We start from the raw sequence: 15,315 nt of genomic DNA on the forward strand, positions 1-15,315 counted from the left end.
GGAACCGGTGGCGTGGCTCGATCTTCCCTATGTGCGCAACACGCTACCGAAGGAAAACAGAAAATCCTATTCAAAGGCTAAAATAAGCTCCATTTTTTGTATAAGAGCCCGATAAACAATAACCCCATCCATAGACTGAGGAAGAAAGGGAAGAGCCTGAACAAAGGGGAGGAGATTACGACGGAGATGGGTTGGAGGTGGAGAGAAGGGGAGAGGGGAGGCCGTAAAGGCAGCTGCACATTCAAGGAAAGCGGTGTAGAAAGAGTTGAACGGGGACATGGAGACAGCAGAGACAAGGGTGGAGAAAGAGGAAGAGAGGATCTTTCAGTGCTCGCTACAGGAAACCCACAAAACTGAATTTCCTAAACTCGTGTCGCCTCCGTGACAGCAGCACCACGAACGCCACAGACTCACGCTCCCCAAATCGACAATACCATCTCCATTGCCGACCAGCCACGAGATGGTTGCTCTCAACACCTCGGTCGTGGTGTAAGCAGCAAAAGACTTCCTACTGGTGAGCATCCGGCCATTACGAGGGTTGGAAAGAAACTGAAGCACGGGGCGACTCCCACAACCTTCGGGTATTTCCAAACTGGATGACGTCTTGGGATGAAGCTAGAAGTAAGCCAAATCTGCACTCAATAAATGGGACAAAGATTCCAGAGAAGCCTCCAGAAATGTCACAGGAGGCTCGGGTGTGAGAAACCGACTCCATGTGGGGTCCTCCAGACCTTTGCCCTCCAGTTCATCAACATTTGTAAAAGCAGGACGTCTCAAAGGTACGTAGCATGGGTGAGGTAAGAGGTTGAGAACCACGTTCCGAGATTAGGCGCTTTGACAGGTTGGGGTCCGAGTAAACTTTTAATGGAGCTCACCCTACGACATTACGGATAGAAGGGTAGTGTGCCGGCACAATCCGGACACCCTGCTACACCGAAACAATCTGCTGCATCAAACTCCCTGGTACAGCTAAACACTGGCACGATTGCGCTCAAATACACACAAACTCTCGCTCGGCCAGTTGGTACACAGGTTGTCAGTTGTGGGGGATGCGGGCCCCCGGCTCCCCCCCTGGGGGAGGGCTGATCTCGAGAGGGCTGCGGGCTCCGGACTCCTCGCTGGAGTGAGAGCAGCCGCTACTCGACTCCTCGCTCGCGGTGAGAGGGCTGCCGCTCTCCGGCTACTCTCCTCACGGCGCAGCCCCTCGGGTCCGCGGGTCCTGTTTGTGGGGCATAGCTCGGGGCTGGCACGTGGCTGCCTGGAATCAATCCGTCGCTTCTCAGCCACTCAAACGCGACGTCTCCGCTCACACAACCCCGCGCACCACTCACACGAACTAAACGGGGGGTCAGGGGTCAGAGGGCAATGACGTCCTTCGCACACGCGTTGCCGCCGATGCCGGGCAATGGAGATTGTTTAAAGGGCTGCGGGGCGGGGATTTGTAGTCGGTTTTAGAGCGACACACCAATCGCACGCGCAGGACGGGGGGGTCGGGGGTCAGAGGGCAGGGACGTCACTCGTACACGCGTAGCCGATTGGGGGGCTGTATGGGAGGTTATTTAAAGGGCTGTGGGGGCGGATATTCGGGATTGGTGTTAGCCCGCAGTCACGAAAGCTTTAAATCGAAATTTATGTTAAGTGTAATGTGTTGGTGTTAATAAATAGTGTTGCCTCCCAAGAAGTTGTGTGCGCCTATCTCAGCCCATTACATATAAGTGTAGATGTGATTATGTAATTCTTGTGTTCATACAAGTGTAGTGACACAGCGCTGACTGCTGTCCAGCAGCGGCAACTGCAGTGGAAAGTTTGCGCACACGCCGTTGAGCATATATACGGGTGTGCCGGCCGGGCAGAGGAATTGCGGCAAGGGTCATGGAAGACCTCATAGGGAAGCCTCTGGAACCCTCTGGTCGGTTCGAAAAGGGAGGCGTGGATAGGGCAGAGCCAAGCCGCACCGAGTAGAATATAGAATATAATATAAGCAGCGGAGAGCGACAGCTCCGGGCTGCCGGTTCTGGGAGTGGACTCGTCTCGACGTGGCTGTCGTTGCCACCGCATTCGCCCGATCAATGCGTGGCCAGACAGTAGTTGGCCTTCTCGGTCGACGCCGTCGGTGCAACACGGACAGGGTCGTGTCTAGGCCGGGCTCTATGGCAACGTGGTCGAGAGAGTGAGGCCGGAGTTGGTGTGAACAAGATAATAAAGAGACGATGTCTCCTGCAACTACCTCGTCTCCGACAGTGTGTGCGACACACACCACACGTCGGAAGGAGAACACTTCACAAGTATAAATGCTGCCTGTGTCAGTCGAGTCACATTTGCTCTAATTTATTTTGATGGTGACCTAAGACAGGAGAAGCAAAATGCACTTCTTCAGGAAGTGATATTTTTTTCATAATGCAGAGGCTGTGCCTGATACACATCTTTCACGTGTTGTTTGGCAACCCTGGTGCCCAGTAAACGCCATATGGCCAGATCTTTGCATTGAATTCCAAGTATTAATTCCTCCATACTTGTGCACAGTTGAGTTTTTATTCCATTCCCTTCATGAACCATGTTTTTGAACTTTACATCATAGTAAGATAGTACATGCCGATGAATAATTAATAGATGCTTGAAAACATCTATCCCCCACCATCTGCCTGTGTTTGGCCTAAAACCCAATCACCCAGAATGCCCAAATTCACCTTACATACTCTAGGAATGTAAGCAGGTTAATGCCTGTATATCCATCACAATCATCACTCCCAAATGTGAAGACATGTCACGAGACTCGCTGACTTTTCTTAAAATACTTGAGAAATACAAATCATAGCTGAATATTTTCAATTCCATGTGTATAAGCCTTTGTCTCAAGATTTATTGTAAAATAAATATACATGTACAATATGAACATTCAAATATCAGAAAATATTTAATGTATGTTGAATTTCTTTCACACTGTACATAACCAACCATGCTAAACAAGACATGATAAAAACAATCCAAGTCATGGGTTGCATACAATATGCAACTTTGGTTTATTGATTACAAATTACATAAAAGGTTCTGAAATTTTACAATACAGGTATAGTGCAATCTAAATAAGCAAATGTACTTTTACAGTGATTTCCCAAATGTTTATAACTACACAAATACTAGCATGTATGTTCCCAATAAAGTAGTCTCCTTCCAAAATGGCTAAAACCAAAATTAGTTTAGTTGTGCTCACAATATTGTTCACATATCCGTTCTATTTCAAGTGACATTTGAGTCTGTATGGATTTGCTGTGCAAAATACTGCTGCAACCATTCAATAACTCCAACCCTGAACGAACTTTATCACATTTTTCCAATACTTTGTTGTGGCACTTCCATTAACAGGGCAATTACTGTGCCCCATGGGCCCCACAAGTTCACAAGTAATTGCGATTCACACCACCGCACCTGAAGTACCATTGATGTTTAACAACCATGAATTAGCAGGACCAAGCGAACGTATCCTTCTGAGTAGAAACCTCGACCACCGCCATAAAATGCTTTCGGGCTTTCTACATCACGGGTAGTCAGCCATCCTTGTTCTCCTTGATGGTGTCAACCAGCTCTTTCAGACGCGACAGGTGGTACACGGCCCTGAGAAGAGACACGATTGAGAGAAAATTACTTGGTTGACTTATTATCAAGGTGGAAGCCAGAAAAATCTCACCAAGTCTCAGGAGGGTTTGGCAGTGATATTTTGCAAATTTCATCAGCGAGTGGTATGTGAGAGGAAAACGGAGAACCCGGTGAAAACAGAGGGAGTAAAATGCAAAACTCCGGATATAGATTCAAGATTCCATTGCCGTATTACTAACTCCTGGTTACCTAGCAGCCAAAATCTATAATATATGCTATTTCAAAACAGTCTCCCATCCAAGTAATAACCAGGCTTACCTGCTTAGCTTATAACATTCAAAATCTGACATCATACTTAGAGGCGGTGCAGCCTCTATGCTGTGCGTGAGTGTGGATATAAAGATAAATTCACAATGGCGTGGAGGGGTTTTCCCAGGGACGATCAGCCCCTAGAAAGACGTCCGTGTTGAAGCTGCCCGGGGAGGGTGCCTCCAAGCCGGGGGAGTCCAACTCCATGTGCGCCCTGCTCAGCAGCTCCTCCAATGAGGCTGTGCATCAAGAATCACGCATCGCACGTCACAACCACATGGGTGGCCGCTCAGCCGTCTCTGTGAGAAAAGACTGAATATGTACCTGAAAACATATGAAATGTCATCTGCTATATACAGACTATATATATACACACACCTAGGGATCTATTGTCCTCTGACACGGGCTCCTCGTTGGCTACATTCGTAAGGCCGGAGATATCCAAAACTTTGAGCCACTCTGGGTACTTTGGTCTGCTTTGCGGGCTCTGAGCGGCACCTGCTCTCTTTGTGCTGGTATCCGTCTCGTGGCTGCTGGTCTGGGAGTCCACATCGCAGTCACGCAGCCAGGCCGGGTACCTGAGCTCAGGAATGCTCGTGATCCCCGACACATCCAGCTTATCATTTTGGCTTGTCAACCACCTGAGATAGGTACTTGTCGCACAGCCGCCGTTCGGCAAGTGCTCACGCCTAGTTGCTTCACTGCTCCGTAAGTACAACAAAACATTCGTCTGGTTAGAAAAGAAATAATTTTCGGGCTTTGCCGACAAATTTAATGGCATCACGGCCTTGTTGCTTCTCGCTGTTGAGCTCAACCGTTTAGTTGGCTTATTGCCCCTCACCAATGATGCGCCGAGGCTGTGCGCGGTGACCCCGAGAGATGACCGCTTGCCTCTGTGCGACACTGCGAGGTCTCGGTGGGCGCCAGGCGAGCGGAGCAAGGACTTGGAGGAACCGTCAACTGGCGCCGCTAGGAGCTGGTCCGTGGTTAGACTGACCGTCGGGCTATGAGCCACGACCGCTGCAGCGCAGCAGTGAGGCTGCACGTGCCCGAGATGAGGTCCTCCACAAGCAGCATGCCACCTGCAATGTAAGACCCACAGACATTTTACTGGTACACAATGAATTTGCTCTCCCCTAGATTCCTTGACCCCTGAACGGCAATCCTGCAATGTTGCCTTACTTTGCACCATCAGTAACTAATGATGTTATCCGTTTGTGGAGTTTGTGAGAATATGGGATAAATCAGTGCATGAGCTGTTATTGTTTAAACTTCAGATGTGTCCAGTCTAGGATCTGCAAATTTTGACACAAAGGTTGGAGGATCACTTAGATTTCACAAACTTTACAAACTCGATAATCAGTGAAGTTGCTGGAAGATGACAGGAGAAAGAAATGCATGCACCGACCTATCTGTTCAGACCTATGCTATCCTCTCATATGCGTGTGCTTACTGTGGATAGTTTTCTCTGACATAAAATGAACTCATTAATGGAATTTGCCAAGCATCCCAGTGTGGGACTCTCACGAAAATGTATCTTTAGACCTTATTAAGGGTTTTTTTTCTAGGGGAATTACATTACATTCATGATAGCATAGAATAATTGACAAGCACCCAGTACAAGCAAAAAAAATGGGGTTCTCCTCTCCAATTATCCCCCATCCAGTCAACTAGCTTCGATACCTTATGAGACCTCCTTTGCCAGTAACAAGATATAGTAATAGGTTTTTACCCTTTTATCTGGCACAAAAACTGACACTTTTATACAAGGGATCATGTTTGCGATAACCACAACGCAAGTAGTCAAAATGCAAACAAGAAGACGCTAAGAATAAGAAGACGCCTTTTGGCGTCTTCTGGTCCAACACCAGTGGAGACTGGGATCTCAGAAAAGCCGTCTCGGGTGTGGACCAATCAAATTCAAGGACAGTGCATATTATCAGTTGTCTTTTTTGTTTGCATTTTGACTACTTGTGTTGTGGTTATTGCAAACATGATCCCTTGTATAAAGGTGTCAGTGTTTGTGCCAGATAAAAGGGTAAAAACCTATTACTATAGCTTCGATACCATTGCACCGCCTGCACACTCGATAGCCACTCGAGCGCAAGCACCACGGAGCGATTCCTCGCGTGGCGAGAGGCGCAACCCACCCTCATCCACACTGTGCATCCTCCTCTCCTCCACGCGTCTCCGCTCCGCTATGCTGCGCGGCGCTGTGCTCTGCACGTATCCTGGATGGCGGTGACGCACAGATTCCGCTCTGCTCAAAGTCCTCGATGTAGGCGTCCAGCGCACCGCTCGCCTACGAGCAGCACTGCTCTCCGCACACCACAGGGCTGTGCTAGCCCCCGCTTCCGGTCCGGAGCAGCGAGCTGCCCTGGCTGCCGCGAGGGCTTGTGTCCGTCACCGTGCTGTCGCCCGAAGGGCTGTTTGTCTCACCACCGTTGCAGTTCATTTTGTACGATTTGGGATGCCCGAACCGGATGGGGCCAGGGAGAGGAATCGCTGTGGCTACCAGGTCACCACTGGTCCTGGTATGGGGGGCACCATGAGGAGCTGCTGTGTGCGGAAAGTGGGTCCGACGTCACAACGCATGGGCCAGTGTCGATCACTTCGCGTTAGCAGCTTCAGCGTTAGGTCTCTTAAGCTACTGTGGCTGTTGTCCTTTTTTCAACAAAAATTCCAGCCTTTCCCATGCTTTCCTTCATCACACCTGCAAGCTCTATGTACAATTGAAGTGTCATAAATGCTCTACCTGCCTACTACTACATTATGAATAATATACATTTAAGAATTAGCTGGAGACAACTCCATGTTTAAAACACACTGTATTCAAAAGAGAAGGCTTAACATTTAACATTGGTTAACGTTTGGCATGTACACCTGCATATCAACAAATTACAGTACTACTAATAAAATGAATGCTACATATTAATAGTGGTATTACAGTAGTATGACTACTTATATTTACATATAATCGCACCTCCGAAGAGCACGGTGGGCTTGGTACGGTGCGAAAGAGATTCAACACACATACAGAATACAATACTTTCCGAGCACATTATGCATACCGAACCTCCAAGTTCCTTACCCTACCCTGAATAACAACGTGTGCAGAGTACAGCTCCTTTTTCAATCCATTGCTGGCTGACAGCTGTCCCATGCTATGCAGCTCCCAGGGGGAGGGGTTATTTACCGTACTTCACCACGCTGGTCAGTGTGAATTTGGTGATGGCAGGGGGCTATAGAAGTGCATTACAACAATGTACTGAACATTGCTGCACAATGTCAGGGGGCTATAGAAGTGCATTACAACCACGTACTGAATACTGCTGAACTGGTGGCAGGGGGCTATAGAAGTGCATTACAACCACGTACTGAATATTGCTGCACTGGTGGCAGGGGGCTATAGAAGTACATTACAACCACGTACTGAATATTGCTGAACTGGTGGCAGGGAGCTATAGAAGTGCATTACAACCACGTACTGAATATTGCTGCACTGGTGGCAGGGGGCTATAGAAGTACATTACAACCATGTACTGAATATTGCTGCACTGATGGCAGGGGGCTATAGAAGTGCATTACAACCACGTATTGAATATTGCTGCACTGGTGGCAGGGGGCTATAGAAGTACATTACAACCATGTACTGAATATTGCTGTACTGATGGCAGGGGGCTATAGAAGTGCATTACAACCATGCACTGAATATTGCTGCACTGATGGCAGGGGGCTATAGAAGTGCATTACAACCACGTACTGAATATTGCTGCACTGGTGGCAGGGGGCTATAGAAGTACATTACGACCATGTACTGAATATTGCTGCACTGGTGGCAGGGGGCTATAAAAGTGCATTACAACCACGTACTGAATATGGCTGCACTGGTGGCAGGGGGCTATAGAAGTGGATTACAACAATGTACTGAATATTGCTGCACTGGTGGCAGGGGGCTATAGAAGTGCATTACAACCACATACTGAATATTTCTGCACTGATGGCAGGGGGCTATAGAAGTACATTACAACCACGTACTGAATATTGCTGCACTGGTGGCAGGGGGCTATAGAAGTGCATTACAACCACGTACTGAATATTGCTGCACCGGTGGCAGGGGGCTATAGAAGTTCATTACAACCACGTACTGAATATTGCTGCACTGGTGGCAGGGGGCTATAGAAGTACATTACAACCACGTACTGAATATTGCTGCACTTGTGGCAGGGGGCTATAGAAGTGCATTACAACCATGTACTGAATATTGCTGCACTGGTGGCAGGGGGCTATAGAAGTACATTACAACCATGTACTGAATATTGCTGCACTGGTGGCAGGGGGCTATAGAAGTGCATTACAACCATGTACTGAATATTGCTGCACTTGTGGCAGGGGGCTATAGAAGTGCATTACAACCACGTACTGAATATTGCTGCACTGATGGCAGGGGGCTATAGAAGTGCATTACAACCACGTACTGAATATTGCTGCACCGGTGGCAGGGGGCTATAGAAGTGCATTACAACCATGTACTGAATATTGCTGCACTTGTGGCAGGGGGCTATAGAAGTACATTACAACCACGTACTGAATATTGCTGCACTGATGGCAGGGGGCTATAGAAGTGCATTACAACCACGTACTGAATACTGCTGTACTGGTGGCAGGGGGCTATAGAAGTACATTACAACCACGTACTGAATATTGCTGCACTGGTGGCAGGGGGCTATAGAAGTACATTACAACCACGTGCTGAATATTGCTGTACTGATGGCAGGGGGCTATAGAAGTACATTACAACCACGTACTGAATATTGCTGCACTGGTGGCAGGGGGCTATAGAAGTACATTACAACCACGTACTGAATATTGCTGCACTGGTGGCAGGGGGCTATAGAAGTGCATTACAACCACGTACTGAATATTGCTGCACTGGTGGCAGGGGGCTATAGAAGTACATTACAACCACGTACTGGATATTGCTGCACTGATGCCCGCCACGTGAGAGCCACACAGCAGGACAATGCTATACTGTACAATATTGAAATGATTCACCTACAAATACTAAACATTATTGTCTTAACAATCAATACTACTTTTAACATAAACAATAACTAATAAATGCACACGTAGTAATCGCCGTGCTAACCCTTAGCGTGCAATGTGAGCAGAACTTGTGTTGTAAGTCGTACCCAGTCCATTACCGTGCCACACACTCCCATTAACAAACCAACGACATTTACTGAATGTCCTCCTCCTTTACACGGCACAACCAGACAACACTTTGCACACCGAAGTGTCCAAGTCGCGTGCTGAGTGAAGCAAACCCCATTCAATTCTAGATTTAAAGCTTTCGTGGCTGCTAGGATCCATACTCTTTGGTTCTATTGGGTAAAGTCACGTAGGTGAAAATTGTTATTTTATTTTCACCTACGTGACTTTACCCAATAGAACCAAAGAGTATAAACCCCATTCACTCTGCGCTCAGCGTTCAACAAAGTTGAACCTGGCTCGCCCTCACGCCTGCCCATCTCTCTCCGTCTCTCACCGGAGATTATTCCATTGATCGTCTTCGCCTTGCCGTCCAGAGATCCGTGTGGATTATCCGTGAGGGTAGTTAAAGGTCGCGGTTATTCGGAGAAGTTTTATTAAATTAATTTTCCCGCCACAACCACCGCGTCGCCAACGGCCGCTGAAGGCGATGTCCGAGACATGCCGCCCGCGCATGCGCACTGAGGGTTGAGAGAAACCTGCGGGGAGGGGCAGCGGGGGGCGGGGAAGCCGCCGCTGTTGGCCACACCCACATTCAGGCCACGCCCATATTGAACTGACGTCACGGTGACATCATTCTGGGTCGGACTTTATCGTGGGCTGGCTGTGCACGCGAGGAGCTCCTGACTTCTGACTCTGAATTCGAAAAAAATCAAAGATTCACGATGTCTACCTTCGTCGAGATAGGTAAAGTTTAACGTTAGTGTTAGAGATGTGTGTTTGTGTTATATGTTGAGCCTGTAGACAAAACTGCTGGGGATGTGCCAGATGTCTCCATCTAACGTTAAGGAGGTTGGAGTCTGGATAGCGCATACCAGGTGTTACAGGCTACATGATGGGAAGCAGAAGGCATTCTAGTAAAATAGGTTTTTGTTTGTACGTTAATGCTCCTCCTTTTCCTTTACCAACCCATACTCACCGGCATGGTGAAGTATGTGCAAATAACCAACACGATTCGTGCAATCGTCAAGAGGCTCTCCAGCAGGGGATTGGCAAAAGGTCGTACAGGAGCAGTTTTGTGAAAAATAATTGATTCTTTCATAATGTACATCTATGATTTATTATTATTGTTCATGTGGGTAACCTCGGCAAGGGGGGAAGCAAGGTCGGGAAGAGCGGGGGATGGGGCCGCTTTTGACCACGCCCATATTTAGGTGACGTCACGTCCTTTTCCTGTGACGTCACTATAGCGGGGAGTTATCCTTGGCTGGCTGTGCATGAGGAGCCCCCGAGTTCTAACTCACAAGATCTGAGATTAGACCAAAGATTCATGATGTCCACATTTGTTGAGATAGGTAAAGAGGTAAAGTGTAATGTTCGTGCTATGACGGGGCTTTGGGCCACTTTTAAATATTGAGATCTCGTCAGTGTTTTAATCGGACGCTCAGCAGGGTTTGAGCCAGGATAGTGCATAACAGGTCTAAAAGTGTAGTGTCGGGCTACATGGTGGGCAGCAAAGGGCAGTCCATCAAAATTGGTTGTACTATACATACTATACGTCTTCACCAACCCACATTAACCAGAGTGGTGAAATGTGGATTTGAAGCTTTCGTGACTGCAAGGATCCATACTCTTTGGTTCTATTGGGTAAAGTCACGTAGGTAAAAAATAAAACAACAAAAATCACGACGTTTTGGCCACAACACAAGTGGCCTTCTTCAGATGAAGGAACAGAACTGTCAGGACGACAGCACTTCAATTGAAATGTGGTCAAGTAACCACCATGATCTGTGTGGTCACGGGGAAGCTCTCGCAGAAGCTGACAAGCTTCCATCTTGGCAGTAATTATGTTGCCTCTTTTTTTACTCTCAGCGTCTCTGCAGCGCTTGCAGCGCTCGCACTCCTCGCCCCATTCACCCCCCACTCTCCCCCTCTCTGACTTATTTAACTGCCCTAACCCTGGTTTCTCTCCCACTTCAGTAAAACAGTTTCCTTGCTGTGGTTGTCACACCTGATGATGAGTGCTTATGTTGCATTCGAAACGTCGTGATTTATTTCTATTTCTATTTTTTTTTCCACCTACGTGACTTTACCGAAAGAACCAAAGAGTATAGCTGACAAGCTGTCAGGGCAAAAATGACTTTGCATATTCCAACTAATATTTTTTGCCCTGGTTTGTGTCTGACCATGCTGGGCACGGCTTTGTTAAAGTGTACGATATTCAATGGGGTAAAAGTCCCCTAATGGTAATACAACTTTATACCACAGGTGTACTCACACTGGAGCAGCGTCGACATTTATGAGAAAGCTTTACACATGAGTACCATGTGCGGTTCTTTACCGACATTCCCATCCCTGCACCTGCCTCCCCTGTCCCTAATGCAATGAACCCTCTACCCCCACATTACCTATGCAGAGCTCGTGGAGAGAATGAATGAGGAGGAGGGAGCGGAGGGGCATGAGGCTCAGCCTTCAACGGTGCCACAAGACTTTTCGACGTCATCATTTCAATCTACCCTGGCCCAGGTACGATGCGGCACAACGTGGATTTGCACAGCCTATAAATTAACTTGGCTAATGTCAAAGATGGGAGATTCCTGGTATTTACAGATTTAGTTGTTTGCATTCGCCAACTAATGGGCCCCAAAGTGTAGACATGGCTGCTCCTCATTTATAGATTTCCAGCCTTTGCAGCAGTGCGTTTTGGTGACTATACTGTGCTGATGAGTCCGAATGAGGATTACACCGGTCCACAGTTGCATATCACTGCATCACTGCTGCTGTTAGTCTGTCACATTTGCTCAACTTTATTTTGATGGTGGTTTAAGATAGCATTACCACAATGCACTTTAGAAAATACTGATGTTTTTTGTATAATGCACAGGGACTAGATACTTTGTGTACATATTTCTCCAGGTCTCTGGTTTCCTCCCATAGCTAAATGACACAGTGTAACTGGTATTGGCCAAACGTACCAATGCTGAAAAAATACATGCAAATTATTCAATTGGAATTAAACTAAGCAACTTCGTTCTCGACTGCAAAAAAACAGAACTTGGTAGGACCCTCCTTGAAAATAAAAATGTAAACTCATTGAGGTTTTCCTGGGTAAACTAGTACATCATCATAGCAATAAACAACTTGCATACAAATAGCAGATTAACTTATGTCCTGATACATGTATCATGAGCTTATGAATAAATATACATTTCATGCATAAGCTATTACATCTCTCATATTCGTGTGTGTGCTTGCCTTTGCGTGTAGGACACTGTCTACTTTTGCGATGGAGTCCGTCGGATCGATTTCATCCTCGCGTTCGATGATGAGGTCCATTCTCAGGACGCCATCAACAATCAGGTGAGAACGAGGAACCTACAAATAATGCTCCACCTTCCTGCACCCAGCATTATCACCCCTCCCCACGTGCAACACCACACGCCTCTAAACCTAGGTTTGACGCAGTGGTGCCAGCTCAGCTCTCTGACTGCTGAGTCACCCTGCCACCTCCATACGAGTCTTTAAATCCACAGTATACATCCTTTATCAAACTGTATCGTCAACTGCAGACCACGCTAGTCAATGAACGCTAGACTCCCATCACTCAACTCGCACATCCATACCCTGAACCATACACCTCACTGCTTTGGCGAACAACAATCAATTATCGTTACGTATCACACTCCATCCACAACTCCTAAATAAATACACCACTTTCATATTGCAAACACCGACACCCAGACATAACTTACAGGATACATGTAATATCCACATTCTAACTGCCAAATGGAAAACTATTACAACAGTGCTGAAGTACCCAGTATGCATTCTCTGCAATATTGATGTTTTTGTTTATTTTGTTGCTATTGTACCCACGCACAATGGATCTATCTCCCTTGTAAAATAGCAAAGCAACTAGCTAAGTGAGACCATCCCTGTAACAAATAAGGTGAACTCAAACAGTTGATTGACAAAGAGCTGTGCAAATTTTTATTTTATTAAGGTCTGCTGAAGTGACACCGACTGAAGCAGTTCAGTGATGCTACTTTGCAGAGCCGTTCTCTGATTGATTCCCATGTGAGGCTCTACTCACTGTAAGAGTTCAAGAAGTTTCCTCACCTCTTGACTTGACTCCCACAGTGACACAACTGAGAACAATGTATAACACAGATGGTCAATTTTGTTTGACAGAAGAAGAGGACCGAATATCAGGCAAGCCTGATGAAGATGGGGCTAGATCTCGAGATTGAACCCAAGGAGGTAAGTTTCCTGCGTGTCTCTCTGCTATAGATGACAGACACTGTATACAAATAAAAAGGTGTTAGACTGTGATTGCTTCATAATATCACTGCTGGCATACATTCCTTGAGTAGGAGCGCTAAAGATCCCCGCTGGAGGGTATATGGCCTACTCTTCTATGCTTGCCAGACGTCTTGAAAGAGATAGCGAATACCCATACTTTACCCCACCATGCACAATCTTAAGATGGATTAATTGTGGCTTACCCATTTATACTGGAGGGTATAACAGTCTCCACCTTAATGTGGCATGCCAGCTATTTATACTGTAGTAATAAGTGTTCGATAACTGCACGTACATTATGCAATTTGCTTTTGGGTTGTGCCACACGTTGATCGGCACGAGGTGCTAACAACACGTGACACAAGCACGAAAATCCACGCGGCCGTGGACACTCTTCCAAATGAGACCATCCGGTTCCCTTGAACTCTCACCTGGTCAAACAAAGTCTAATAAATACAACTAAATGCACTCATCTAGAGTCTGACGATGAACTTCGTGCCATCCACTAGGAGTCGGTGAGCGGACGCACCACCTTTGTGAAAGTACACGCGCCATGGAACCCACTCACCACCTATGCCGAGATTCTACACATCCAGGCAAGATTCTGATGGTCATTGTAATGATGATCATGATGATGCCGATGATTGTGATGATGATTGTGGTGATGATTGTGATTGTGATGGTGATAATGAATGTGATAACAATAATGTTTGTGAAGATTCATCATGGTTGTGATGATAATTGCGATGATCATGCATGTGATACAGAGTATGATGGTGAGGGTGATGATTGTGATGATTATAATGTATGACGTTCAACGATAATAATCGTAGCACTGACATTACGAGATATCGAGAGACGTAAATATACAAACGGATTAGAAAAACGTACATTTGGAAAAATATGCATATTAGCAACATATTGACTCTTTTTAGAAAAGTGAATGGGCTCGGGAAGGGCACGTTGCTTGAAGGGATGATGTCTGCTGGCCGAAAATGACATTGGAGTGGCAGCAGAAGGAGAGAACGTGCCCAAGATGATGTATATCATAGAGATGGCGAGATAAGATTGGCTCATGTGCGTGTGCTCATGACTGGGGATATTGGTGGGACAACTTGAAGAGTGGGTGGGATATGCAGTGGAGGCTTTTGGCATATTAATTGTTGCATTATAGGACTTGTTGTATTATAGGACTTGTTGTATTATAGGACTTGTATTATAGGACTTGTATAGAATGTTGTATTATAGGACTTGTTGTATTATAGGACTTGTATTATAGGACTTGTTGTATTATAGGACTTGTTGTATTATAGGACTTGTTGTATTATAGGACTTGTTGTATTATAGGACTTGTATTATTATAGGACTTGTTGTATTATAGGACTTGTTGTATTATAGGACTTGTTGTATTATAGGACTTGTATTATTATAGGACTTGTTGTATTATTGGACTTGTATAGAATGTTGTATTATAGGACTTGTTGTATTATAGGACTTGTTGTATTATAGGACTTGTTGTATTATAGGACTTGTATTATAGGACTTGTTGTATTATAGGACTTGTTGTATTATTGGACTTGTATTATAGGACTTGTTGTATTATAGGACTTGTTGTATTATAGGAATTGTTGTATTATAGGACTTGTATTAAAGGACTTGTTGTATTATAGGACTTGTTGTATTATAGGACTTGTATAGAACGTTGTATTATAGGACTTGTTGTATTATAGGATTTGTTGTATTATAGGACTTGTTGTATTAAAGGACTTGTTGTATTATAGGACTTGTATAGATTGCAACAACTTGGGGAGACCTTCATCCATTCGTGGACTGATTTTGGCTGATGATGATTCCATGTGTTCGAGGCAAAGGGTTTAATACATTTAAAATCAAACAGGT

General features: G+C 45.9%; 1 long non-coding RNA gene across 1 annotated transcript; it reads right to left on the bottom strand.

The window, feature by feature from the left end:
- Positions 1 to 2,983: 2,983 nt before the first annotated feature.
- Positions 2,984 to 9,684, bottom strand: LOC142922882 (uncharacterized). The gene is made up of 4 exons (XR_012940393.1): positions 9,452 to 9,684; positions 4,745 to 4,985; positions 4,007 to 4,142; positions 2,984 to 3,612 (listed from the first exon to the last, which is right to left on the bottom strand). It is a non-coding gene; the product is annotated as an uncharacterized LOC142922882 (long non-coding RNA).
- Positions 9,685 to 15,315: the final 5,631 nt, after the last annotated feature.

This window comes from Petromyzon marinus, unplaced genomic scaffold, assembly GCF_048934315.1.
Source record: "Petromyzon marinus isolate PM22_M1 ecotype Great Lakes invasive population unplaced genomic scaffold, UKy_Petmar_22M1.pri1.0 PM_Scaffold_2, whole genome shotgun sequence".
NCBI lineage: Eukaryota > Metazoa > Chordata > Hyperoartia > Petromyzontiformes > Petromyzontidae > Petromyzon > Petromyzon marinus.